Here is a 27171-nt window from a genome sequence, read left to right as displayed (position 1 = left end):
GGGGCATTGGTGCGCGGGGGATTGGTGCGGGGGGCATTGGTGCCGGGGGGGGGCATTGGTGCCCGGGGGGCATTGGTGCCCGGGGGGGCATTGGTGCCCGGGGGGCATTGGTGCGGGGGGGGCATTGGTGCGTGGGGGGGCATTGGTGCCCGGGGAGGCATTGGTGTGGGGGGGGCATTGGTGCGTGGGGGGGGCATTGGTGCCCGGGGGGGCATTGGTGCCGGGGGGGGCATTGGTGCCGGGGGGGCATTGGTGCCGGGGGGGGGCATTGGTGCCGGGGGGGGGCATTGGTGCCCGGGGGGCATTGGTGCCCGGGGGGCATTGGTGCTGGGGGGGGCATTGGTGCCCGGGGGGCATTGGTGCCCGGGGGGCATTGGTGCCGGGGGGGGCATTGGTGCCCGGGGGGCATTGGTGCCCGGAGGAGTGTGTCTCAGAGAGGAAGGGCAGTACCTCTCAGAGGCATCCTGCTGAGCTAAGCATGATACACTTACAGCGGGGTGGGGTTGAGGCTTCTGCCAAATCAGCCTAAAAACCCTCTGCAGACATCTGTTTTCAGCTAAAGTCAAGTTCCCATAGACAGGCAGCGGTGATCTGACAGATGACCAGGGACACTCAGTTTTGCTGTGCATCTCCTGATGAAAGTACAGCATGGGGCTTTGACTCAAAGAGCTGGTTTCGAACCACCAAACACGCGATGTTTTCCCAAATGTGGAGAGTAAGTAAGAGCAGTTCACAGGCAGGGCTTTCCTTTACTATGACTGTGAGTTCTGCAGCTGCCCGAGATAGAGTCCCAATTAGTGTCAAGGTGCCAGATAGTTTTCTTCACACACACACACACACACAGGGATTTGTAGCTTTTGAGTGCTGTTCCCTGGATCCTATTATTTTTCATCTGTACACACCACACCATTGAGCAGGCCAAAGGTTATGGAAATGAATATGATTGGTCTTTTAATTGTCTCGCGTGTGTAAAAGCTAGGCCTTTATTTGTTTCTTAACATACCCTGCCCTGTTTGAAGGAAAATGATAGGAAAAGCTGCCAAAAGTTATCCTGCAGTTAGCAATCAGATTCTATTGCTTTGTGTCATATGTGGTGAGCCTGCTGTGCTGTCTGTCATGTGGGTCACAACCTAATCTCCAGTCATGGGTCTCTGTACTGCAAGTGTGGGTTCATCGCTCACCTGGCTCCCGGGAATCGCTTTCCTATTGCACCGTCTGCTTCTTTTCTCATCAGGAACCAAACTGGTACCCATTTTGAGCATCACTCTTCAGATATTGATGTTGATTTGACCTTTATGGGCTGTGGAGGGACCTTGAGAAGTTATTTAATCTCGGTGCTTGCCTTCAGAGGGAGTCAGAATCAAACATCCTAGAGAAGAGACAACTCCAATTGCAATGGCATCCATAGAAAGTAATCTCACAGCTTTCCTTGCTAACCTCCTTCACTGTTTCCAGACAGGGTAACTTGCCCAGACACTATGTGACTCTGTTTGGAATTTCTAATTTAGCTTCCTCATAATCAACCTTAAATAGTTCTTGGGTATCCAGGAAGGAATAAAGAATGGTTGATGACTACTTTTATCTTCTGAAGGGATCACCTAATTATCTCTGTATTTCTCTTTGGCCATGTGATTATTGGGGACAAATCATGGCTTTTTGGTTTGGTTTGGCTGTTTCGGTTTTGTTTTGTTTGTTTTTGTTGTTGTTGTTTTTATTCATTTCAGAGGGTACAAATGAGCACAAGAAGGAATATTGAGTTGCAGAAATATGAACATTACAGTATCAGAATATTCTGATATCAGAACATCAGAAAGCTCCACCCAGTCCCTGTGTGCATATAACCCCACATATATCAAAATCCCAGAAGCATCTGTATCCCATTAAGAGGTTATCTCCAAACCCAAAGTGCCATATCTCCTAAATAAGAAAAAAGAAAAAACAACATAAATAAGGCTTACCACTGTCCCTATTAAAGTTTATTCTTTCTTACTATTTTCCAAGCCATCAAGTGCTGGCCTAGGAAACATTCTCTTCATTGTCAAATGTTTGAATCCCAGATAGTAAATGAGCATATCATACAAAGTACAGCAATGTGAAGAGACTATTTAAAAAAAAAAATAGGACTTTAAACCAGGGTGGATCAAGATGAGGGAGTGCTAAGAGGGAATAGTGAAGCCCTCTTCTGTGTATCAAGACCAAAGAAGTTGAGAAAATCTACACAGAGAAGTGAATGTCCCGCCTCTGAGCAGAGCACGACTCCGGGGATAAAACAGCTGCGCAGCCCCCTGCAGCCCACCATAGCTAGTCTTTCTCCAGTGCTCCATGGGCCCATCCCAATGAGACGCCGAGAGCAGAAGGCTCTACCACTGTGGTCATCCAAGGATACCCTTGGAGCATCTGGAACAAGAAGAAACCAGAAATGGAAGTTTCCCAGAGCAGACATTGAGAAGAAACTTGACCTCTTAGGAAGAGCAGAACTGGTGTCTGCTGGTTTGGTTTCTGCCTTTGGGGAAGACATTACTTGAGGCTCTCACTTGCTAGAGAAACAGGGAAGTGCACATGGAGGTGACTCTGCACTGTTCTTTTAATTTGCTGAGGTCATCTGGAATGATTTAGTGTGCTGCGATGAAGAATCAATAGGGAGTATTGACTGAAGGTTGCCATTGATTCTGGAGAATGCCACCTTCTGTGCATTATCTTAGAGCTAATGCCTCTCTCATCCAGAGTCGGAGCAAGCCTCAAATCTCTTCACAAGCTTTTCTGTACCCGTGTTAATTATTCAGACACTTTGCCTTTTAATAGTGGAGAGTGATTACTACTCAGTCTTTGGTTTCAGTGTCTTCAGAGCATGCCCTGCCCTTGCCCCCCTTAGCCAGAGATAAATACGGATCTGTGTCTTATCAGAGACGTGAAGTCGAGTGCTTTCCATAGTTTCTGCCTTTGGGCCTCCTAATGATGATATTTGCAACTATTTATTCATAATAGCAGTAGCAGCATGTTCCCAAAGTTTGATGTAGCTTTAAGAATGAGAAACTGGCATGGTGTTATGCTTCGTCTCATCCTATTTTTGTCTGTGGGCTTAAAGACCTGAGGGAGTCTTCAGAACACAGCCTCTCTCTGGACTGCTCATCTATCTTGTGGGTGTCAGTAGCCAAATGTGTAGCTTGGATTTTGACCCTGCCAGGTGCTACAGAGTGGCTAATAAAAAAAGGCAGACACTGTAAAAAGTGACACACTGTTTACATTTGGATAATGTCACCCTCTCTCAGTACTGACATTATTTACTGGCCCTTTGTCAACTTTCATCAAGCTAGCCATGCTTTGAGATTAAACTCTTGGGTGAAATGTGCCTGGAGAAAAAAAAAAAAAAAAGAATACTATATTTTCCCCCACTTAACAGGGATGGAATAAAATAAAAAAATAGCCCTAGTCTGTTTCTATTACCTCTAATATGACTCAAAGATATTTTTAAAATTTTTATTAGCATAAAATAAGGATAAAATTCCCAAAACGAAAGTTGGAATTGGCTGAAATGTCATCTTTCTTGGTAACAATAGAAAAATGGGTGGTCTCATTCTCCCAGGCATCCTTTCAAGCCTGGCTCTGTAGCATGATAATGGAACCACACAGGAAGGTACTGTGGTCCCAAACAGACAGATGTTTCTTCCATGGTACTTGGGAGAGGGCAGCATTTGCCTTGCCATGGGAAAAGCTGCACTTACTCGTGCACGGAGCTACAAAGTAAGAACCCTTGACCTTCACAACTCCCATTCTTTCAGCAGCCCCACGCCCAATGTGTCCATGGTCTTCATTCCTCACTTAGCTGTCCAAGGGACTCACTGAAACACCTCCCTCTCTATGTCCTTGGCATGGTTTATTCTGTGTTTTCATCTTCTCAGGACCATGAGAGTAGGCAAATATTTTAGGGTAAGAATGAAATAATTTTGATCCATCTACATATGATTTAGTTAAATTTGATAAAAGCATCTTAGAGACAGTAACACAAATAATTTTTAATTCAAGGGCAGTTTCACTTTACGGTTCCTTTCAAATCATGTGCTTAATGTGGCTTAATTCTTTACAATTGCACTCTGATAAACATGTCATCTCTAAGTTTTCTCATAATCATCAATATTTGAAAATGATAAATGGTCTATCCAAAATAATAATTTAAGCCAATAATGAAGCAGCATGGGGAACTTGGTATTGCAAATTACCAGGACAGCTCAGTGTGTTTTGAAATGTAAGAAAAGAGAAGTAGATATATGTGTGTGTATAAACTTATGCATGTATTACACATATGTTTATATGTATACATATATGTGTATACATATATAAATATGCAAATATATGTACGTGTGTGGTGTATGTGTGTAAACGTGTGTGTGTGTATAAATGGCACATATATGTTTACGTTCGGTTGAAGACACTAAGGGAGAAGTGGATGGGAAGAACAGGAGGACTCTCCTTCTCATAATGGCCACAGTTTTCCTCACATTCAGCTGAGATACCAATGGCCTGGGGCCACTGGTCAGGACTGACAGCATAATGCTCTCACAAAGTGACTTTCAGTATTGTTTATGTCACTGCAGTATGTCCTTTCCCTGGTTAGTTACAAAGAAATTTTTAGCCAAGATGTTACTAAATTTCTAAGTGTATTTTCTTTCTTTCTTTCTTTTTTTTTTTTTAAGAAACTAAACTTTAAAATTTTTAAACATTTCAGGCTTTCTTGAAAGAGAGACAATGGATTTGAAGGTCTCTCAAGGCTATTTAAGTGGACAAGAAGGTCACAGAGCTGTTTTTTCTTTATTCATTTGTCAATAGTATGGATGTCACATATCAGGATGAGCCAAGTTATGCTGATCACAAACAATGCCAAAATCACAAAGGTCTTGAGTGTCAAGGACTTGTTACTTGTTGTGTCTATTGTGGGTCAGCTTATGACTTGGCTGGGCATCATCCTTACTACAGAATCTAAATGATGGAGCAAGCAGCTGCCTTCTGGGATGCTGGCTCCCGGCAGGTGTGGGCAGAACTGTGGGAGGAATGCAGTGACATTGATCGCTATGTCACAAAAGTGGTACACTTCTTGCATGTGATTGTCCAGAGGACCCGACACAGCCCAACAAAACCACAAGAGACCAGAAGTGCAATGTGGACCTGAGTCCAGGGAGCAAAGAGCCAATGATATCTGTGACCACTGATTGCACCCACCCTGCCCACATATGCCAGGCTACATGTAAGGTGCAGGCTCACCATGGCTCCCAGCTGGCCTGTACATTCACACTGAAGAGTCAGGTACCTCGATGAGCGTCTGAGACAATGTTCAATAGAAGTCTGTGATAAAGGATACTGGAGGAGGGATATGCAAAAGTTTCTATAGCATTAGGAGACATTTTAAAAGGAAATAGCATCCTTATGATACAACCTGAGGAATAAACAGGCATTAGCCAGACAAACCCAACGATGATCTAAGAGTTCTTGACAGAGCATAACACCTACAAAAGCTACTGTGATGCCTTTTAAGGGATGATGTAGGAGATTAATTTTTCTTTTATTTTCATTGATAATTTGGTTAATTGATATGTTCATTATTCCAAATGCGTATTCAGAAATCATTTCAATTTGCCTTGTTTTTAAACAATGCTCTTATCTGTCAAAGCCAATGAAAGTAATTCGTGATATATCATTCATTCTAGAAACAAATAATCAAGCTTAATACAGACAAGGGTAGGGAAAACAAAGGAGAAAACTCTTTAAAGGCACGCCAAGTACTGTAGCAGGCGGTAGTGGTCCCCCAGTCTTGCTGGTGAGACAGGAAATAGCTCCCACTCACTTGACCCTATTTTATTGGTGAATTTCTTAGCCTCTGTTGTCCTGTAGTACAAGCTATGTATTGAAAACTGTCAGCCAAATTTCCAAACTTGCTTTGGAAAACCAGATGCCACTGAACTGACCCCATGGCCGGGGCTAGCTTTGGTAGTTATCTTCTGAAACAGTAGCATAACATCAGTTAGGGCTTGCTGAGGGTAGTAGAAAATCTTTCAACCTTACTGGATTCAGAATCACCCAGGAGTCTGGGCAAAGCCTGTGATAGCATTTCCAGAATCCATTAGCTGAAGGGGAAAGGCCTACACTGAATGTAGCACCAGTTTGGGGCTAAGAGCCCAGGTGGAATAAAAATTGAAAGGGGGCAATGAGCTGAGAGCAGACATTTCCTTTTCTGCTTCTTGACCTGCCACTCAGGTTGTGAACTAAACAGCTCCATTATGTTTTCTGCATGAGGGATTTAACCCTCTAAAACCACGAACAATGGAGCCGCCCTGGCAGAGGGTGTTTCTGTCAGCAATGCAAATGAAACTAGCGCACTGAGGTGTACATGCCACAGATGACAAACATAGCCTATGTGCGTCATAGTTTCCATTCTTCGCCATCCTGGGGCTGAGGAACTAGTCCTGCATATGATAACAACAATGTTAGAGGTGAGTGTTGTTGAGGCCCTTTTCTCCAGTTCGCATAGAGGAGATCAGAGGCTCAGGAATAGGGCAGCAAAGTCAGCTATGATTTCCTCCCCACCCTTCAGTAATACAGCACCACCACTGCTATGATAAGAATAATAATAATAGAGTAATAAACAGAGCCGTGCAGTGTATGGGAAGAACCATTTTCTTTGCTGATATGTTAACCTGGAAAAAAAAATGCCTACCATTGAAGAATAAATGGAATGTTCTTTTTTTTATTTAATTTATTATTTTACATGTCGATCCCAGTTCCCTCTCCCTCCCTCCCTTTTACCCTCTCTGCCCCCTCACATGCACCCTGACCACCCTCCCCTCCTATCCCCCCACTCCAATTACACATGGAGGGCAATGCTATCCAGGTGGGTTCATTAAATGGAATATTCTGAGCCACTCTTTGGGACTCATTTTTCTTTTACGTTGGAGAACTTGATAACTCATAGTTGCAACCACATTCAGAAAGAAATACTCTGTTCCCAACACAGCCCTGTGTTCTTACGACACCCATGGAAGGCTTAAAGCAAACCAGTGTTTTTTTTCTGATAGGTGTTCTTAGGACATCATACAATTTGTTTATATAATATTTAATTTGTTTATCATTTGGGACATGGACAATAAAGGAGATTTCTTACCTCCTCAGCTGAAAACATGCAGTTTACTCTATTACTGTTAATTTAGCAATTAAACACTAACCAACAGGTTTGGATAGCAAAGTGGCTAGAGTTTACTCATAAAAATATTTTTCTTTAAAAAAATAATCTAATTTATCTCTTACCTCAATGTCTTGAGTTTTGAATTACAGAATTGCACCAACAAGCCCAACTTACATAGTCATAGTGTATCCTACCATTGATCTATTTCCCTTGAGTCTACATCTGTGGAGCCAAGCAAAAATATCTGAGAAAAATGTTGCATCTATACTGAATGTGAAAAAATGTTCTATTGTCATATAGTGTAACAACTATTCCCATAACACTTATATTCTATTGATATTATAAGCAATCTGGAGAAGATTAAAAGGATTCAAATGGATAAGAAAAGAATTTATTATATGCGAATATTATACCACCTAGTATAAGAGACCTGAGCATCCTCTGCTTCTCAGTCACAGTCAACCAAGGAGAGACAGAGGTGGGGATGGGGGCTTCAGCATCCTGCAGTTACACTTCTTAGGCAAGAGGGGGGTGGAGGCAGTCAGGAAACTTAGCTTTGGAGTTAACCGCAGTTGAAACCCTATTCATTAAAATCTGCTGGACCATGTCCGTTTGGCCTCTACAGAACTGAACATTTCATTATTTCCGTTGCCTTCCTGCAAATGTTAAGTCATAATTAGTCCATCTGTAGTACTGTAATATCCAAACGGGTCCCGGAGCAGTACATAGACACTGAGGGTGACGTAACATATTTATGTTGCCTTCTGAAGAGTGGTATTGTTACTGAGCTTCCAGACAGGAGTAAGTCTGTCCTCCCCATTAGACTAAAGGCTTGGGGCTTACATAGAAATAGCCTGGCTGCCCACTTTACTGGGGCTCTGTCAAGAGGTGTCAAAGAGCAGGACATAGTTGTCTGATGTGGATAACACTTATCTTTCTTCCTGTCTTGTCATTGTGCGTAGGTCATTTCTAGGCCTTGCTATTTTGCATGATTCATCGCCTGGCCATGGTTTCCTCTTGATTAACCTCAGGGTACATCTTGCCCAGCTAATGTCTGAAGACATTGCTGCAAATGAAAGCTTCCTTTAAAAGCCTTTCAGCAATCTGTATGGTGGTTTCTTAGAAAATTGGGAATCAATCTACCTCACGACCCATCTATACCAATTTTAGGCATATGCCCAAAGGCTGTGCAATAATACCACAAGGATACTTGCTGAACTATGCTCATAACACCATTATTTGTAATAACCAGAACCTGTAAACAACTAGATGGCCCTCACTTGAAGATTGGATAAAAAACATGTGGCACGTTTATACAATGGAGCACTATTCAGCTGTTAAAACAAAAATTGCAGGTAAATGGATGGAACTAGGAAAGAATAACTCTGACTGAGGTAACCCAGACTCAGAGAGACAAACACGGCATGTACTCACTCATAGGTGGTTATTAGGAGTAAAGTATAGGATAACCAACCTACAATCCACAGTCCCAAGGAGGACCCAAAGAGGGATGCATGGATTTCCCTGGGAAAAGGCAGTACAAACGGTCTCTTGAGTACACTGAAGGTGGGAGTTGGGGGGATGGGAACTAGAGGAAATGGGTTGGGTTGCTGGGTACAGGAGGTGGGTTAGAGGCAGGATGAAGAGGAAGAGTAACAAAAGAGAAGTCTTGATGGGGGGCATTTTAGAATTAGGGAGAAACCTGGTGCCAGGGAAACACCCAGGAACCGACAAGGATGACTCCCCAACTAAGACTCCTAGCAATGGTGGAGAGGGTACCTGAACTGGCCATCTACTATAATCAGATCAGAGATACTCTATCCAATAACTGATGGAAACAGAGGCAGAGATCCACAGCCAAGTACTCTGCTGAGCTCCAAGAGTCTTGTGGAGGAAAAGGAGGAGGGATTGTGCCAGCCAATGAAATTATGAAGTGGAGTAGAGACCCACAAAGACAGATGACCCGACCAAAGAGCTCATCAGCTTTGGTCCAACAGTAAAGAAGCCTGAATGAGACCTAGGCCCTCCCTCTGTGTGTGAATGACAATTTTGTAGCTTTGTCTTTTAATAAGGCTTCTAACAGTGACAGCAAGACCTCTTCCTGGTGCTTAGCTGGCTTTTGGTAACCTGTTCCCCATGATAGATTGTCCGGCCCTGTCTTGACATAAATGGAAGAACTTGGTTCTGCCTCAACTTGATGTGCCATACTTTATATAAGCCCACGGGCAGCCTGTCCCTTTCTTAGTGGAGATGGAGGAGGAGTGGATGGGGAGGGGGGATAGATGGGAAAGGGGAGGAGACCAGATGAAAGGAGGGAAGGAAAACTGGTTGGCATGTTAAATGGAATAAAAAAATATTATTTAAACAAAATAAAATATTACTATAGTGTTGAAGCGTCAAAAAGTAAAAACAGATAGATGATAGATAGAAAAAAATTAAATACTTTTCAGTTAACCTGGGCTCCTTTCAGAACTTCTGAGTCTACACACCTCTCCCCATCATATGTGTTTCCCCAAGTATGTCCTCTTCATGCAAATCCCACCTGGGGCTCAGTACAGAACTGTTCTTCTCTGTGTATGACTGTGATTTCCTGTGTACCTCACCTTATTTAGACTTCATCCTTCAGGTCATTGCTCTCACATAAAGGTGAGGACATAGAGTCTTCATGTAGTAGAGCTGGGTCTGCACTCAGTCACGTGGCTTGAAGCTCTCTACCCTTTCTACATCTGCCCTCAAAAGCAAACATGGATGGGCCTTCTTCCCTGGCATATCTGGGCGATGAGCACACAGCGCAGAAGTCTGGATGGTTCTTCTGGAGTGCCCATGGCAATCTGTCCATGGCCAAGCATCTGTCTTCTCCATAGACCACCCTTGCTTCTCATTTCCACGATTTGCTGGGTCGTGAGTATGCAATGATGCCATCTTGACATCTCATCTCTGTATCCACACTCCATCTGGCTACTCACTGGAAACTACCAGCAGATTCTTTTTGTCTGTCTCCTCCTTGTGTCTCAGATTTTGACCTTAGCATCTCTGTCGCCATCATTGACAGGATTATTTCATGAGTGTTTGTAAGCACTATAGTATGGCTGTTATTTCTATTTTTCCTCTCATTGTATATTCCCTCATTACTGTGACAAAAAATAATTGAACACAAAGCAGTATGAGGAAGAACTTATTTTGGCTGGCAGATTAGGAAGGGTTACAGTCCATCATGCCATAGAAAACATGGCATTAAACAAAGATGTGAGGCAGACAGCTGATCACATTGCACCTATATTCAGACAGCAGAAAGTTGGAGACAGAATAAGGTCAGACTACAAAACCTGAGTTTTATAGTGACAGTACACACTGACCCATTTCTTCCAGTAAAGCTTACTATCCTACAGCTCTACAGCCTTCTGAAAGAAAGAGCACCACTAGGGAGAAATTGAGTTTTCAAATGTGCAGGCCTATGAGTAGCATTTCCCATTGAGACCACAAAGCTTAGCAAATCCTAACACACAATAGATTCTGACTGAATTGATGGATAAAATCTTTATGGTTGTGTGAACATTAAATCAGACCTGATTTAACCATTTATAATCAAGTGTTTTAAAAGAAACATCCCTGTTGACATGATCAACTACATTTAATACAATATCACTAATTTAAAAAAAAAAAAAAGCTCACTTAGTAGCTGCTCTGGAGAAAGCCAAATATTGCACATACTGAGCCTGTCTATACTTTCCTGCTTACAATGTCTAGAAAAGTGAAAACCACATTCATTGGAGAACGTTTCGTCTATTTATCACCAGTCACTTCAAAATGCACTGTCCAAGAGCCAACATCATTCTGTCTTTGACACCAGTGATAATGTAGAAAGTACACATTCTTGCATGAAGGATTAACATTCACCTAAAAGGACTGAGAAGCATTGGAATAAAATGTTAATAATGTGAAATGTTTGCCCTTTTTATACAATATTATGAAATGATTAGTTGATTAAATTGCAATTGGAAAGGGCAATGCAAAGAAGTGGAATCTGTTTTTAATTATTGACTCTCCATGCCTCATTTTAAGTAGACCATCAGCATGACTGCCTAAACACATGCTGAGAACATGCTTTGAACAAGATATTTACTTGAACTAAGACATGCACTACATGGAGTAACACTTCAAACTGAAAATCTAAAAGTCTTCATATTTGTCAAAACCTAAGCCCTATTGTCACAAATGAGTCAATTAACCTGATTTCTCCAGTTCTATAAAACTTACCCCTTTGTAAGCCTCAGAGTCAGAGTATGTATCTTTTACTAGAAATAATCATTGTACTCATCTGTGGAACCCAAATCCCCCTATCCTGTACTCCAATGTTTGGGGAAGCCCAGTAGGTGCCATAGTCACTCAGATAGCTACTCAGCCTCTTCGAGTCGTCCATCCTCTACCTAGAAGACTTGCTCATAGATAAGCCTCAGATGCCAGATGGGTTTACTTTCCTTTCCTCATGATCCAGATGCTTCAAGTGCAAAACAAGCAACAATGTGATCATGTTTTCCAACTCCAAATCATACGGATACATATTCTTGTAAGACTAAGAAATGTTAAGATCTCATGGGCCACCCTAAGGCCATCAAAAAGAATATTTTGAACCAGATTTGTCTGGTTGGCAGTTATCTAAAAAGTCTAGCTGCTCTAGCTATGATTTCAGAAGTAGACTGTCCCCTGAATGTACACATTTCTACCATGGACACTTCCTGCCTCCATGGAGGATTAGAAGTCACTCCTCACCTTCTCCTGTCTCCATGGAGGATTAGAAATAACTCCTCATCATCCCCTGCCTCCATGGAGAGTTAGAAATAACTCTTCATCATCTCCTGCCTCCATGGAGGATTAGAAGTGACTCCTCAGCATCTTCAGCATCACAAAGTTTAAATCTTGTACCTGGAAAGTAACACTCCTTTCTTCCTTCAGGAAAGAGACTAACACCTTTTCTTCTGAGTCAGATCTCCTTCCTTTCTGTTCCTAATTATCCTTTCATCTCCTTTGCTTGCCAAAGGAGCCCACCACAGCACTGTGGTCAGATTTCATAGACTTACAAAGATATCACATGTCACTGCTTTGTATTTTATGGTGTACCCACAGTTCTGTAAATTAAATATGAGTGAGTAGTTATGCCCAGGAAAATCAATCTTTAACCAGATTAATATTTCAATGCCAATTGTATAGATATTTCTCCATTTAATGTGTGTCTTGGCTTCTAGATAGAAAACAGTGAATGTATCATTTTGGAAAACCTTTAAATCAACTGAAAACAAAGAAACTAAGCCAAATATATTATAAGACTTTGAAGCTAACCATTGAAGGATAACTAATGCCTTCATTTGTAGACACCAGATCTTTTAAGACAGATAAGAGAAACTTTACTTATTTCATTTCTGGCTATTTCATTCCATAGGTTGGAAAGAAAAACATGGATCTTGTCCATGAGGAGCTGCCCAAAGCAAATACAGGATACTCAGTCAAATTTGAATTCAAGATTAATAATGAGTTTTAGTGCATATATGTCTCAGATAATTCATGGACTAAACTTATGTTGTAAATAGGTCAAGAGTCCTTTTATACTAGTTAGGTAGAAATTGTGAGTAGGCACAGGGCCGAAACCACTCCTGAATTCCTGTGTGACAGATCCAGGGTCTTATAGACCCAGATGCTTAGAACTGTAGGACATGAGAACTAGAAGGTAATGTCTAGAGACTTGTATTTCTGGGCATTCAAGTCAGTAAACTGGGAGCTTTTGGACTTAAGTCTCATGGCTCTAGGCCCAGAGAACTAGAAATGTATTGCTTCAAGTTTTCAACACCAGAGACTCACAGCTCTAAGTGCCAAATCAGAGTCTCATTGCTCAAGGCTTTAAGTGTGAGTCCTAGGAACCACCATCAAGCGATTAAGCTGTACCTCCTGAGGTCATAGCTTTGTGTCCTGACCATTGGTAGCTCTTGGGAACTATTCCAGCTCTTGCCTTCAGCACCTCCACAGTCCTTTGTAGTCTTCACAGCCTCTGCTCCAAGATCCTCTTTGAAATGTTTCAGCTGCTTCCTCTTTATTAGCAAGCCAAGCATTTATATTCCGGTTGGTTCTGGGTACTGTAGCCTCAGAAATCACCCTCCAGCCACTTCTAGCTACTGCTACCTTGTTCTTAAGACAAGATCCAGGACTCCATCTGGTTTTGGTGTTACTAGCCCAGTTCACTAAATCCGTAATAACGACCACACGAAGGCAATAAAACACCATTTGGGAGAAACCTATTGTGGGTCTTAATGTTGTAACACCAAAAAGGAGGACTGTAGAGATGGTTCAGCAGACTAAAGCATTTGCTCACAAATCAAATTCATTCCTAAAGCATTTGATCACGGGGACCCACATGACAGGACAGAATGAAGTCTACAAGTTGTCATGTGACTTCCACAGGTGCGCCATGGCTTGTGTCCCAAACCCTACCCTGAAACACATACTAAAGAAACACAAAAATAACAACAGTAACATTACCAAGGGTTACTGTACAGGGCAGAAGGCTCCCTGGCTGATCCAAAAACCTGAGAAACAGTCTGTTTATACTGCTAGGAAGAAGCAAGATGCCTTTCCAATTGCATTGTATTCTCAGGAATCTCAGCCTTCCATGTGCTTGACCTCATCTGGTCCCAGCAGTCATAAGCCCTGCCCATGGACCAATCAAGAGCCTCATACCAATCGAAGGCTTCTCTTGGGTCGGTCGCTGAGGTTCCCTCCCATCCTGAATGAGAGGAGTTAGAGGCTGGCAGGGTCATTTTGAGTGGACAGGCTGTGTTATCAAGCTGGTGGGAGTTGCCTAGAGCCATTGTGACTATAGCAAGGCCTCCTGAAGCAGAAATCATGGAGTCAGTGGTCCTTGCAGCTGGAGTATAATTTTCTCGGAGTGGTGGTGGAGTATGCAGTGAAGCTTGTCAGAAAGATGGTTTGCTTGGCTAGCAGCTCCATGCTCAAAGCAGGCAGACGTAAGTGAAGGTGGAAATCCTGCCAGGTTTCTTTCAAGAATGGCTTCCCCTGACAGACAGCATTGCTTATTCATAGCGCGCGCGCGCACACACACACACACACACACACACACACACACACACACACACAAGACACACACACACACACACACACACACATACACACAGACTTACATTTTTAAATTATGTTGTTCATCTGAAATATTTTGAGGCTACTTATATTTATGGTTGACAAATCGGATACACCCAACCACGTAAGACAATTAGGAGAAAGGAATGCAATTTCCTGAGGTAATCCAAACACATGGACTTAATTTACTAACATAGAATTAACATAATATCTAATATGATAAAGCTTGTTGAGCATCCTAGAGACAAAATCCAACATGCTCCCAAATCTCAACTGAGCATGAACATACCACCAGTGGAAAATCTACAGCAGAGTGTATGCATGAGTTACAGTCAAAATGCAAATACACTAATGCATGATACAAAATCCCCTTCAGGTCTCATCCCTAATATATATATATATATCTGTGGATTCTGTGATATCAGATATGGTTATGTGCATGTGCATACTACAAAATCAAAGAGGAAAAAAGGTAAGAGAGGAGGGAAGGAGAAAAAAAGAAAGGAAAAGAAACATTGAAAAGTATCTAAATATTTAAATATGTTTGGTCCCAAGAATTTCAGATGAGAGCAAGTCAGTCTCTCAATTCTTTACCTTTTTATTTATAGAAGTGCTAAAATACCAGTCTGACCTGCCTTGACTCCTAAAGCATTTGATCATGGGGACCCACATGACAAGACAGAATGAAGTCTACAAGTTGTCATGTGACTTCCACAGGTGTGCCATGGCTTGTGTTCCCAACCCTACCCATGGGAGCCCTTCCCCATGAGGAGGCGTGGACTGGGGGTGGGCGTGGGGGAGGGGAGGGGCCTGGGAGGAGAGGCAAGGAGAACTGTGATTGGAATGTTAAATGAAATCAAAGCATAAAAAATAAATGTAAAAGGTACCATTCTGACAACAATTCTGTGTTACTCTAAGAAACGGCTTAGGTTTGAGAGTTTCAGCACCAAAGACTTGTTATATTGTTTTTCTTTTTCATTCTGACCCTGGTCCTGTGACACTGTGTTCCTTAAAATTTAGTTTTTTTGAAAATCTTTGGGAAAATCAATCACTCTTCCTGTCTACGAAAGGAAGCCATGGTTTTTTGTTTTGTTTTGTTTTGTTTTTGAGATCATCCTTCAGGTTGCATCTGTTATAACCCTCCCCAACCAGAATATGCACAAATTAAGTATAGGAAAAAAAAATTTAAATGTTCATCCCTTATTCCTGCCTCGGAGCAGAGAAATTAACAAAAATGGACACATCTTCATTCTTTCTCTGCCTAACAAAGGGCATTTCTAGTTATGTGGACTAACTCTCGGCATCAAGCCAGCAAATTCATTACTACCAGGAGTTCTGGTGAGACAACTAAAGGTTAAATTCTACACAGTACATTTTTAAAACCGAACTGACACTCAGCAAAGCAGACACTCTCTTTGACTTGTGAAAACAGTACATGCCTTTCAGGAGGTAAATTGCCAATAAAGACCCAAAACTCCTGAGCACGCATGGCCCTCCCTGCAGAGGGGACATTTGAAGGAGCACTGGACCCTTCCACCCTTCTGCTAAGCCTGGGAGCTCCTTAGGAGCATGGAGCACCCTTTTCTTCTTGTGATTTTGTTTTTCTTGTGTTTCCATGGAGCAATGTCTAGTGCCCATGTTTATGGCCATGGTTTGTGTCTGGTGAGGACTGTGGTCAGTGATGGCTAATCTTGGTTGTCAACTTTAACTACATCTGGAATCAGCTAAAACCCAAGCAGCTAGACTCACCGGGGTGGGCTTTTCTTGCTTGGATATCTGAATTGGGAAGTCCCACCCTAAATCTGGGTCAGGCCTTCACAAAAGGACTGGGAAGAATGAAGCTTTTGCCTTTTGTCTGCTTGCCCTTACCTCACTTTCACCAGCAAGTTTGTCTATTGTGTTGCTGAGGTATTCTACCGCTGGTGTTTAAATCTACTTCTTCAGGGTTCTCATGTAGACTGAAGACCAGCAGCTCGCTAGGAAGGCTCTGGACACCAGCACCAGCTTGGAACTGCCAAGACATCCAGTGTCAGGACTGAATGATTTCTGGATGCTTGGCTTTTCTGTTTGAATACCTAGACCTCATCCTTTAAAACACACACACACACACACACACACACACACACACACACACATGCACACACACGCATACACACACATGCACACACATACACACACACACACTGACACAGACACACACACAGACAAGCACACAAACACAGACACACACACATAGACAAGCACAGAAACACAGACACACACACACACATCAACACAGAGGCATACAGATATACACACACCCACTCACCCACTCACACACACACACACACACACACACACACACACAGCTTTTCCCCTTTAGAGACCTGACTAACACAGCCACCTCTCCACTATAAGGTCTCTCACTGGTCCCCTCATAAGAAGTCACCAGAGAAGGGTTCCCATCTCTACACCATGCAAGCTCACAGCGAGAAAACATCCATGTAAAGCTAAGGAAAGAGCCCCCACCAGACACTGACCACGTGGGCACCACGGTCTCTCTACGGAGAACTTGAGAAGGTGATTTCTGTTGTGCAGGCTGCCCACTCTACAGCAACTTACCAAAGCAGCCTGAGCCAAATTCGATCAATGTCTGAGTGCAGAATATGGATTCAGTGAGTGGTGGCAAACTCTGCTGTAGTTGTCCGGGTAGTTATAGTCATTCGCCAGCCGACTCGGAGTGTGGGAAGACTATGTAACTGCATTAAACATCGTGCTATATTTTTATTTTTAGTATTTTTCTTAGCACATATTAATTACACAGAACAGGTTTCATTATGACATTTGCACACATGTATGTATGTAATTTCAGCATGCTCATCCCATTACTTTCTGTTGTCCCCGCCATCATTACTGATGATCCCCTTCTTCTTCCCAAATTACATCCATGTCACATTTTGTTTGTGACACAGTGAATTTCTGTATACTTCTTTACAGGAGTGTAGACACCTTACCAGTACTTAAATGTTGCAGAACACTCAAGAACATTCTCTCCTTCCCGCAGCAATTTAGGGACTAATACAGGTATGTACATATACAAAACATACCCCTTGTGTTCTTGTGTATTTTAGACATGAGAACACAAGATCATAAGACAAAACGTAAAAAGTTATCTCTGAGTTAGATGTTGCTTTTATTTTATTCTCTACCATATTACCTAAATTCTGAACTTTGAACATCGTTCTGCTTTTGTTATGAGAGAGAGAGAGAGAGAGAGAGAGAGAGAGAGGCCTGTTGCTGTCACTGTTTCCAGTGAATCGATCCCTGCTTTAGACGTTGACACAAGTGAGGATCTGGTCCAGAATGTGTTCCCACATACACAGGAGTCTTAGTCCATGAAGGCCAGGAGCTCCCAGCTGTAGCCAGCAGTCTCTTGATAAGCTACAAGACAGATTCACAGCTCCCTGGCCAATAGGGGTCCTACCTGGTAGGCGTGCTTTCTGTCTCTCCTTTTTCTTGTCCTCTTATTACTATCCATTTGCCACGATAGCTTTGTTCATTGGATGGGTAAGCAAGACAAGGCACTCGAGCTTGCAGCAGCAGAAAGGTCCTCTGATGAGCAAAGAGACTGTTAGAAGCTGAAATGAAACAGAAAGACGTGCTGCAGAGACCGAGTTGTGTCAAGGGTCTGACCGGCTTTAGTCTACTTGCCTAGATTGACTTTAAACCCCCAGGTCACTCACTCATTTACTTCACCTCTGCACAGCTTGGAAATTTTGTCTGGCTATCCAATCTTTTAGCAATAACACTGCAAGCTGAGAAAAAGGACATGTTAATTAGGCTGATTTGATCATTGCACAGTGTACGCGTTTGTCAAGACATCACATTGCACCCCCTAAATATATGACTTTAATTTGTCAATTAAATATAGAATAAAACTTAAAAGGTGTGCATGAAAATAAATGGGGGCATTTCTCAATTTGGCTATTGCAGCAAGCTCATTAACGAAGACCCCTGACCCTCCTCTCCCTTCCTCTTTAACAGCCTGCTCATTATCATAGAGCGTATTGTAACCTCACTGCGGTGTTATAAAATGGAAGAAATCTTGTAGCTTGCATTGAGAAGTTAGATAAGCTGCCAGTCTATCTATTCATTATGGAGCCGCTAACCCTTTCCATAGATGAAGTCCTATTAGCCAGGCTTTTGAATTACCTGCAAGTCTATACCTAGTTAGCAAGGCTAGGATGGAAACCTTTCTAAGATGCTGATCTCTTTCACCGTTGCAAGATGTACGGGGTGAGCAGAGCAAGGAGAAATGCTCAGATAACATGGACTTCGTGGGTCATTCCTGACGGCACACAAATTCACAGAAGAAAAAGTGACAAAGAAGAGCAGGCAGGAGTCATAAACTGAGACTGGAAAGAAAAAAAAAACACAGCAAAATATCACAGATGGATCAGCATCATTGTCTAAGAAAGGAATTACCATGTTGTTATTTCTAGGAACCCGTTCCAAAGCTTCTAACCATCTATTTAAAGCATAGATTTTTGTGCAGTGTGTATAAATAACAATCTAGCAATACTTCTTGCAGTTCTAAACTTTATGTAAATACTAAGATTATATATCCCACAAGTGCAAAGGGAACTCAATTCATTTGGGATGCAAGAAAACCAATTCCAAACTATCCAAGCAGGATGCAGTTTGTTTTCCCAAGCAAAGTGGATTGTCCCTTCACCAGGCACTTTCTAAAGTGTGGCTGAGCATCCAAGCAAAGGGAGACAAGCCAGCTCCCTTCCTATTTCAGGGCTCCCCAGAAGTGTCTCTGTTAGTCCCTGTTTCTTAGTGTGACTCTGTTCCGACATCTCCACTTACTTTTTAATTGGGAGGAAGTTGAACATTAGTTTCAGAAATAGTAAACTATTTTCATCAAAGACTGTATGATACACAGTGCTTTCCTTTAGGCTAGTGGTGTGGTCCTCAGATGTGATGTGGGCATCAGATATGATGTGGTCCTCAGAGAGTAGACTGATGAAGAAACATCATACATGACTTCTCTTGTGTCTGCTAATCCTGCCTTCTCAACTTCTTTCATAGGTCCAATCTCATACTGTACCAATAATGCTTAATATTTAACAGCTAGATTAATAAACGGTCCTTCAGGGGTAGTCTGAGAATGACTAATACTTGATTGGTGAAATGTCAATGAATACCTTTATATGCCATATTATATCAAGCACTTTAGTGCTCAAGACTGCAAAATACGACAGCCCTCAGATAGTTACAGTGTTGTAATAATAACAGATTCACACAAAGCATGAGCATGATTAATTTCCCCATGGTGTTCTTCTATACTTCTATTACAGCATTGCCTCATGTTCCAAACTATATCATAATTATAATACTTAATAATGACTTCATTGTTCTACCTGTAAGGACAGGGAAGAATTTAACACAAGGGAACCCGTGGAGAGTGTGTGCCACTGAGGCAGGCCTGAAAATGTCAGGGGCATTTGCCAGGCAGACGGGAGTCACAAAGCACATCTAGCAAGAAGAAAGAAAAACACCAAACTGTCTCTTTGGAGGCATCCACAGTGGCTGGTTTTGTGTGTCAACTTGACACAGTCTAGAGTCATCAGAGAAGGAGGAGCCTCGGTTGAGGAAATGCCTCCATGAGTTACAGCTAGAAGGCATTTTCTAGGTGATCCATGAGAGAGGGCCCAGGCATAGGTTTTTGCCATCCATGGGCTGGTAGTGATCCTGGCTTCTGTAAGAAAGCAGACTGAGCAAGCCATGAGGAACAGTCTAGGAAGCAGCGCCCCTCCGTGGCTTCTGTATCAGCTCCTGCTTCCAGGTCCCTGCTCTGATGGAGTTCGTGCCCCAACTACCTCCAACGATAGACTATGATCTAGAAGTGTAAGCCAAATGAACTCTCTCCTCACCAACCTGCATTTTATCATGGTGTTTTGTTGCAGCAAAAGAAGGCCTGACTAAAACAACATCAGTCTCCAAAAGACTCCATGGGAATTCAAGATAGCGTTTCTATTGATATAAATGTAAGAATTAAAAAGTCAGTCCTGGGAAAATACCGACTAGAGGACACTGGAAAGACTAGACTGTGCAAAAAGACCGTGGTGTCCTTCACAGTTAGCGAATACCAAGGCAAACCGGTACCCTGGACATCACAGTGGATGAAGAATACAATAGCTCGGGCTTTGTGCCTAGTTGTTCCCTGGCTCTGAGTGTGGGCTTGTAATTGCATAATGAGGATTCTCACTGCATGGCACACACTATGGTGAACACAGTATATAATTAGCCTTATACTACCCAATTAAAAAAATTAAAAATGTGAAAAATAACAAAACGTGTGGCCCACAGAAAGTGCTAGAAAAATTGCAATGGGCCTTCATGCTTCTTGTTAATTGGGTTACATGATATTCTGCCATGTAAGTTCACCAACAGCATGCCATTGGTCCATTTTCTACTTCCTTTTCTTTTTTGTTCCTTGAGAGTTTCATATAATTAGTTATTGTAATCATAGTCATTCTGACCAGCAAGTCTTACCACATCCTTCCCCTTCTCCTTATGTATGTAACTCTTCATGATCTCTCTTAAAATACACACACACACACACACACACACACACACACACACACACACACACACCAAACAAAACCATGGAGTCCAGTTTTGCAGTTTGTGTTGGCCACCTGTTCCTTAGCATGGGTGCTGATGTGGTTGTTATACTCAGTGTCATTCCATTAAAGAAACCTTAACTTATGCTGTCCTGACAGCTACCCGTTACAACTCACCCCTTGGCTAGGTGTGAACCTTCTGCCCACTTCCCCTCTTCTGTGCTGGGATTTTGTCCAGCTTGATCCTGTGAAGGTCTTGAGCTCTGGAAGTTCATATGTACATCTACCCTACTGACTTTGGAAAATGTTTTCTTGAAGCAATCACCACCACTGCCTCTGAAAATGGGTCTGTTCCCCATCCCATTCCGGACTTGGCATTCCAAAGTCTCTCATCCTCCGAATGCTGTCCAGTTGAGGGTCTCTGTGCTAACTACCACCCCCTGAAGAAGCAACTTCTCCGTTAAAGGGTTAATGATGCACTTGTGTATGAATATAGCAATATGTCATTAGGAGTCACTTTGTTGCTATATTCATTTATCAGAATAACAGTAGGAGATTATTCCTCTAAGGCCTTTGACCTATTGTCCTGTTTTATGTCTACTTGACATAAGCTAGAGTCATTTGGGAAGAGATACTCTCAACTGAGAAAATGCTTACATATACTTTGCCTGTAGGCAAGTCTGTGGTGCTGCATTTTCTTAATTGGTGATTGATGTGAAAAGGCCCACCCCATTATGGGTAGTACCATTCCTGGGCAGATGCTCCTGGAGTATATAAGAACAAAGCAGGGTAAGCAAGCCAGTAAGCAGCACTTTCTCACCCCACACCCTCTGCTTCGGGTCCTGCCTCCAGCCCCTGCCCTGACTTCCTAGATGACAGACTGTTAGCTGCAAGATGAAATAGACCTTTTCCTTCCTAGGTTCCTGTTGGTCCCAATGTTTTAGCAGAGCAATAGAAACCCTAAGACATGTATCTAGCATCAAGTTCTTAGCATCAATTACCTTGTCAAGTATGGGCTCCATCTCGTTGGGCAGGCCTTAAATCCAAGTTTTAAAAGTAATCAGTTGTTCCGTAACATTTGTGTCATTATTGCATGAGTGGTTCTATCTCATAAGCAGGTCATCGTTGTAGCTAACTAAGTTCATAGCTAGGTGAGATCAACTATTACTTTCCTTTTCTAGTTCCAGCACTAGTCCATGAAGTTTCCAGTTGAGGGCCAGCTAGGTTTCTCCATATTTCATAACATAGGCAAATGGTTTCTTCAGCCATAGGGGTCTTACTTTGTGTGTGTGTGTGTGTGTGTGTGTGTGTGTGTGTGTGTGTGTAAAAGGTAACCACTGTCATTGACGGTAACATGTACTGTGTAATGTTTGGGGTCTTTGGTAACACACTGGCCAACAACTAAAAAGTATGTAATATAATGCTTGGTTCATATATTGTCACCCCTGTTATGTGGTAACTTCCTTTAAAATATATATATATATATATATATATATGTGTGTGTGTGTGTGTGTGTGTGTGTGTGTGTGTGTGTGTGTGTGTGTGTATCTGCAGTATTGAGTTTTAGTACCAAATCTCTCTCTCCCCAATCCCTTATTTCATTCATTTTCTCTTTCAATGTGTACTTGGTGTTTTTGGCTTCAGTTTCCAAATTCTAGACACACAATATTTAATCTAGAACACCTTAGGAAGGCTCCTGTGTGGGCTCAACACACTCAATCCACTCTAACCACTCTCCACTCCCTTGTGATAGTCTCTGCTATAAAGTAGAAACAAAATTTAGCAAAATATAAAAAGTAGGGGGGAAATGTTGTGCTTGTTAAGGTTGGCTAGACCCCAAAATACATGGGTTTGCTTTTGACACAACTCTTCTTGAACCTTCCCTTATCTATCAGATCCACCATTTCCACATAAAATTTAAACTAGGCTTCCAGTATAGCCTTTGATAAGATCTGGATTAGTGTATGTCCCTTTCACACCAAGTGCCAATTAAATTCTGAAACTGTATGTGGAAAGAACAGTGTATAATGCTTGTCCTAATGATTGATTGATTTCTGTGTGCTGTTATTGGCCTGTTTTCAATCCACCAAAGTCTTACTGGGTGTATAATTGAGCAGCAACTCATCTACCTTCACAATCAAGAAATTACTTAAATTACAAAATAGAGTGCTCATGGTTATTAGTAATTAATAAATTTACTGTGGAAAAAATAATATTCTGTTTTATTAAAACAGTGATGCTAACATTTAACATTCTGGCCCAGGGAACCATTGTTTATCCTTACCACCCATAAAAGAGATGTAGGCTTTCCATGATTCTGATGCAATGGTAAGAAAGTCTTTCTAAATAATAAGACCATGGTGTGGAGTAGATAAAAAGATGGGTGAATGGGGATATTAAAAAAAACTAAAGAAGAAAACATCTAGCATCATGTATATATCATCCTTTACTTTTAGATAGAAATATTTGTTGATACTTAAGTTAGCTACTTCCCTTGCAAGACAGCCATCTGTCATCAGACAGATGATGACTAATACATCAATAGTCAACTGATTGCTTAAGAGTTGCACACAATAAAAAACACTGAAGACAAATACATATTGGCATAATTTAATTTCTTATAATGATTCAGAATGTATTTTGACTGGTAATATTCATTTTGAATATCAATTATCATTGTATGTTAAACATGGGAATATGTGCTATAATTTTTCACATTATTCAGGTATACTATGTTTTTAAAAATATTTCACAAACAAGACAGATGCTCTATAGAAAAGGAACCAGTTCAGAAGCTTCATGAGCAAGGCTACTTCTTCATGGCTAAGTTTTGGAATGTAGTGTACTGCCTATTCACTAGCAAGAACCAGTATGAGTGAGTCCATCATTCTTTCTCAGCCTCTAGAGCACTATGGGACGTTAAGGTCAACACTGCTCAGGGAAACCCTGAGAAACGAGCCAAGGGGGGAGAGAAGCATATTGTCAATCAATACATGTCAGAGAACTTTTAACAGAAAATGTTCTCTGTCTGAACTGATGGTTAATTTTAGAAACTCTGATCCTTTGGTCTCGTACCTGGTGTCATACTTTCCTGGCAATTTTTTTTTTCTGTCCAAGGCCACTTTGATTCATGACAACGGTAGCCTGGAGAATGTATCTGCCCAACTCCCATGTGGCAGCTGGTGTCACATATGTAATTTAGCTAATTCGTCTTCACAGGATGGAAGAAGTTTTCCCACAGTTAGATTTGAATTCTTTGATGATTCTTCTTCCCCTTTGGATGCCAAGAGGATGTCTCATTTGGAAGTTACTAGAGCCAAGTAGGTTCTCTCTGGTACAGGGTGTTTTGTTCATTTTCTGCTGAAGTTGTTTTCCTTTATTCTGCTGGTTCTGGGAGCTGAGCCCTTTGCTATGATAGCATCCTTATTTGCATGTACACCTGCTTACTGTATGTCCGGCTGTGTGTCTTCAGCTGGAAGAAACTAGTCCATAGCTAGAACCCGTGAGCATCACCGCTAATGAATCTGTAAGCGCCTGTTCTGGGTTGTGCTGGGGAACCTAAGGCAGAGTTGACCTCACCTCATAAGCTGTGGCCAGTCTTCAGGTTGACCTAACTCCACTGCTAGGAGATGACCCTGCTTCTTTCCAGGAAATACTTACCAACATCCTACTGATTACTCTTTACCCTGGACATTTATTCATTGCAAGGGAGTATAACTAACAAAATGACATCATTAACAATTATTTTCAAGAGAGATTTTACTTCAAGGACTGCAGTAATAATAAGTACAGTTGAGTGTCTGCAGCCCCAAATCTGAAACACCTCAAAATTAGGAATAGTTTAAATGCTGTTTTGAAGCTACAAATGGAAAATTCCATGTTGGAGTTCATGTGCTTTCTGGTGATTCAATATACACAAAATTTATTTCATATATGGCATCATTTAAAACACTGCATAATATGTATTTGTACATAAATTACCAAAGGATAAGTTTGAAAAGATTGGATAAAGTTACCTTCATGCTGTATGTATAAAGGACATATGTAAAGTAAGTGAATTTGGTGTTTAGACTTGAGACCCATTATGAACATACTATATGTATACAGATATTACAAGTTCAAAAAAAATCTAAAATCCAAAAGATTTCTCATTCCAGGGATCTCACATACTGAGCCTACATTTAAAGGCTCTTTACAGCCCATATTTACAAGGAATAAGGTATGATGCTTCTTTGGTGATCCTGAGTAGTAAGTAGCAGTCTCCACAAGCATGACTCCTACCTCTGAACCTTTCTAAGTAGCTATGTTTGACTTTAAAAATAGCACACGTAACAGCGCTTTGAGCCTGTTTAAGTCTGGAGATGTCCCTGCCATGCTCCTGTTTACAACCTCTCTATGACAGCTAAAATGTAAGCCCTGTGGGGACAGTCATGTCCCCTCTCCATTACCTGGCTGCCTCTCTCCATTACCTGGCACTGTGGCTGATACGATGAAGGTGCTTACGAAATAATGGAATAGATGACGTATGAATTCAGAATGAGTAAGGGAGAGGAGGTGGAGAGGGGATTCCTTAGGCATGAGAAGAGGAAGAAGGCAGCACAGAGTGGGGAAGGCTGTGTAAGTATTACTTTTATTGTCAATTAGCTAGAAGAGACATTTAGGGATGCTTCAACATTATTCAGCATCAATGTGCCACATGTTCTGTGGTCCCCCCTTTCCACATCACTGAAGTTGGAACTAAACTGCATCCCTGTGTATTTTGATTGTTCACTTATCATCTTGATCTAAATAAAAGTGAGGTAAAATCATGAGTTTAGTTTTGATTTTGAGCTGAGAAACAGGGCAGGGCCGTGGATAACAGACATTCCAGAAAGGAAATCCTGCCAGCCTGTGTGTCGAAGAGTCCATGCTTTGTCCAAGCAGGAAACATAGCAGAGCATAGTAGCTGAACACACAGCTTGTGTGATCACGCAGGGTCAGAGTCTGCTCCACCACTAATTAAATGTGTGCCTTTGAATAAGTCATTTGTCTGAGCCCTCCTTTCCTTGTGGGTAAAACGAGGAGCATAATGACGCCAGACTGTCTGGGGCTGAGCAATGTAAGGTGTGTGAAGTGTTCTGCACAGTGCCTAGCACCTTGGAGATTCATTCTGCATGTCAGCACTACAGAGACATCCTGTGCCAGGAAGGTGGTCCTTAGACGGCGAGGAGGGGGAGACCTCTGGGCTGGCAGCATCTAGACACTGTTTCTGATGGAGGGCTTGGTGCAGAGGACTTGGGCACCTGCTTGTAGAGCTGAGTTCACCATGGAGATGGGCTGAGGAGATGGAGGTGGGGGAGGGAGGCAGGGTGGTTGGAGGGAAAGCCTGATGTTGAAGTGAACTAAATCTGTGCAAGTGGCTATTTTTGTCAGCCCAACCACAGTGGGTGTGATTGGGTGTCTACTTTTGATCCAGCTCTTTTTATAGATGCCGGTTTCTCTTAAAGGCAGCTCGCTCTCTGCCATCCTTTCTCAAGCTGCTGCAGGGACTTGGAAGTTGGCTTATGGAATATTTGTCATGTGCAATCTCAAAAGGACAACACTGACATTAGTAACTGGATTCTCCTTTAAGATGTAAAAACAATCTCACCAGCTGCAGCAGGGATTCTAACAGCGCTTTTCCCGTGGAGAAGGCAAACACATTACCATTTCAAAAGGCTTTTTCAGAGCCCAAGCTCAACCTGTACAGGCAGCTTTGGAGGATATAAAAGCCAATATCAATCCATCCCAGCAGCTGGCTCTCTTTCTTCCAGTAAGGAAAAACTTGACTTCAGGTGTGTCAAAACCTGCCCTAATGATTGTCACTTAGACAAGTTCAATTAGTGTCGCCTTGCTCTTCACCTTGCTCTTCCCTGAGCAGGTGTGTAGAAAGTTATTAACTGCTGGATAAAAAAGAAGGAAGTCTGTCAACTGGTGCTTTCAAACTACTTTTTTTTTTTTTTTTGATTCTGTGAACATTTCCTTCTGGTACTGCTATTTTGCAACAGTAACTTTTAGGGTACAGGATTCTACCAGGACCAAACCAACACTTGAATCACAGGACCCATAATGCAATGCCATGCATACCTGGTAACTATAGTCACTACAGTAAGAGAGCTGAATGAGACTTGATGTCCTAGCTTCAGAATGTCCCCTACACCAGCAGCAGACCAAGCTCCTTCTCTTTAGAGAGCAGGTAGGTGACAGTTGGTACAGGCATGATCTGGT

At 42.1% G+C, this 27171-nt stretch overlaps 1 protein-coding gene across 1 annotated transcript in view; it reads left to right on the top strand.

The window, feature by feature from the left end:
• Kcnb2 (potassium voltage-gated channel subfamily B member 2) overlaps window positions 1-27171 on the top strand; it is a 352456-nt gene that overhangs the window by 155419 nt on the left and 169866 nt on the right. The gene's annotated exons all lie outside the window — the stretch shown is intronic.

Source organism: Phodopus roborovskii, unplaced genomic scaffold (genome assembly GCF_943737965.1).
Source record: "Phodopus roborovskii unplaced genomic scaffold, PHOROB, whole genome shotgun sequence".
Lineage (NCBI taxonomy): Eukaryota > Metazoa > Chordata > Mammalia > Rodentia > Cricetidae > Phodopus > Phodopus roborovskii.
Note: the sequence above shows the minus strand (reverse complement) of the source record. Positions and strands in the feature narration are given on the sequence as shown.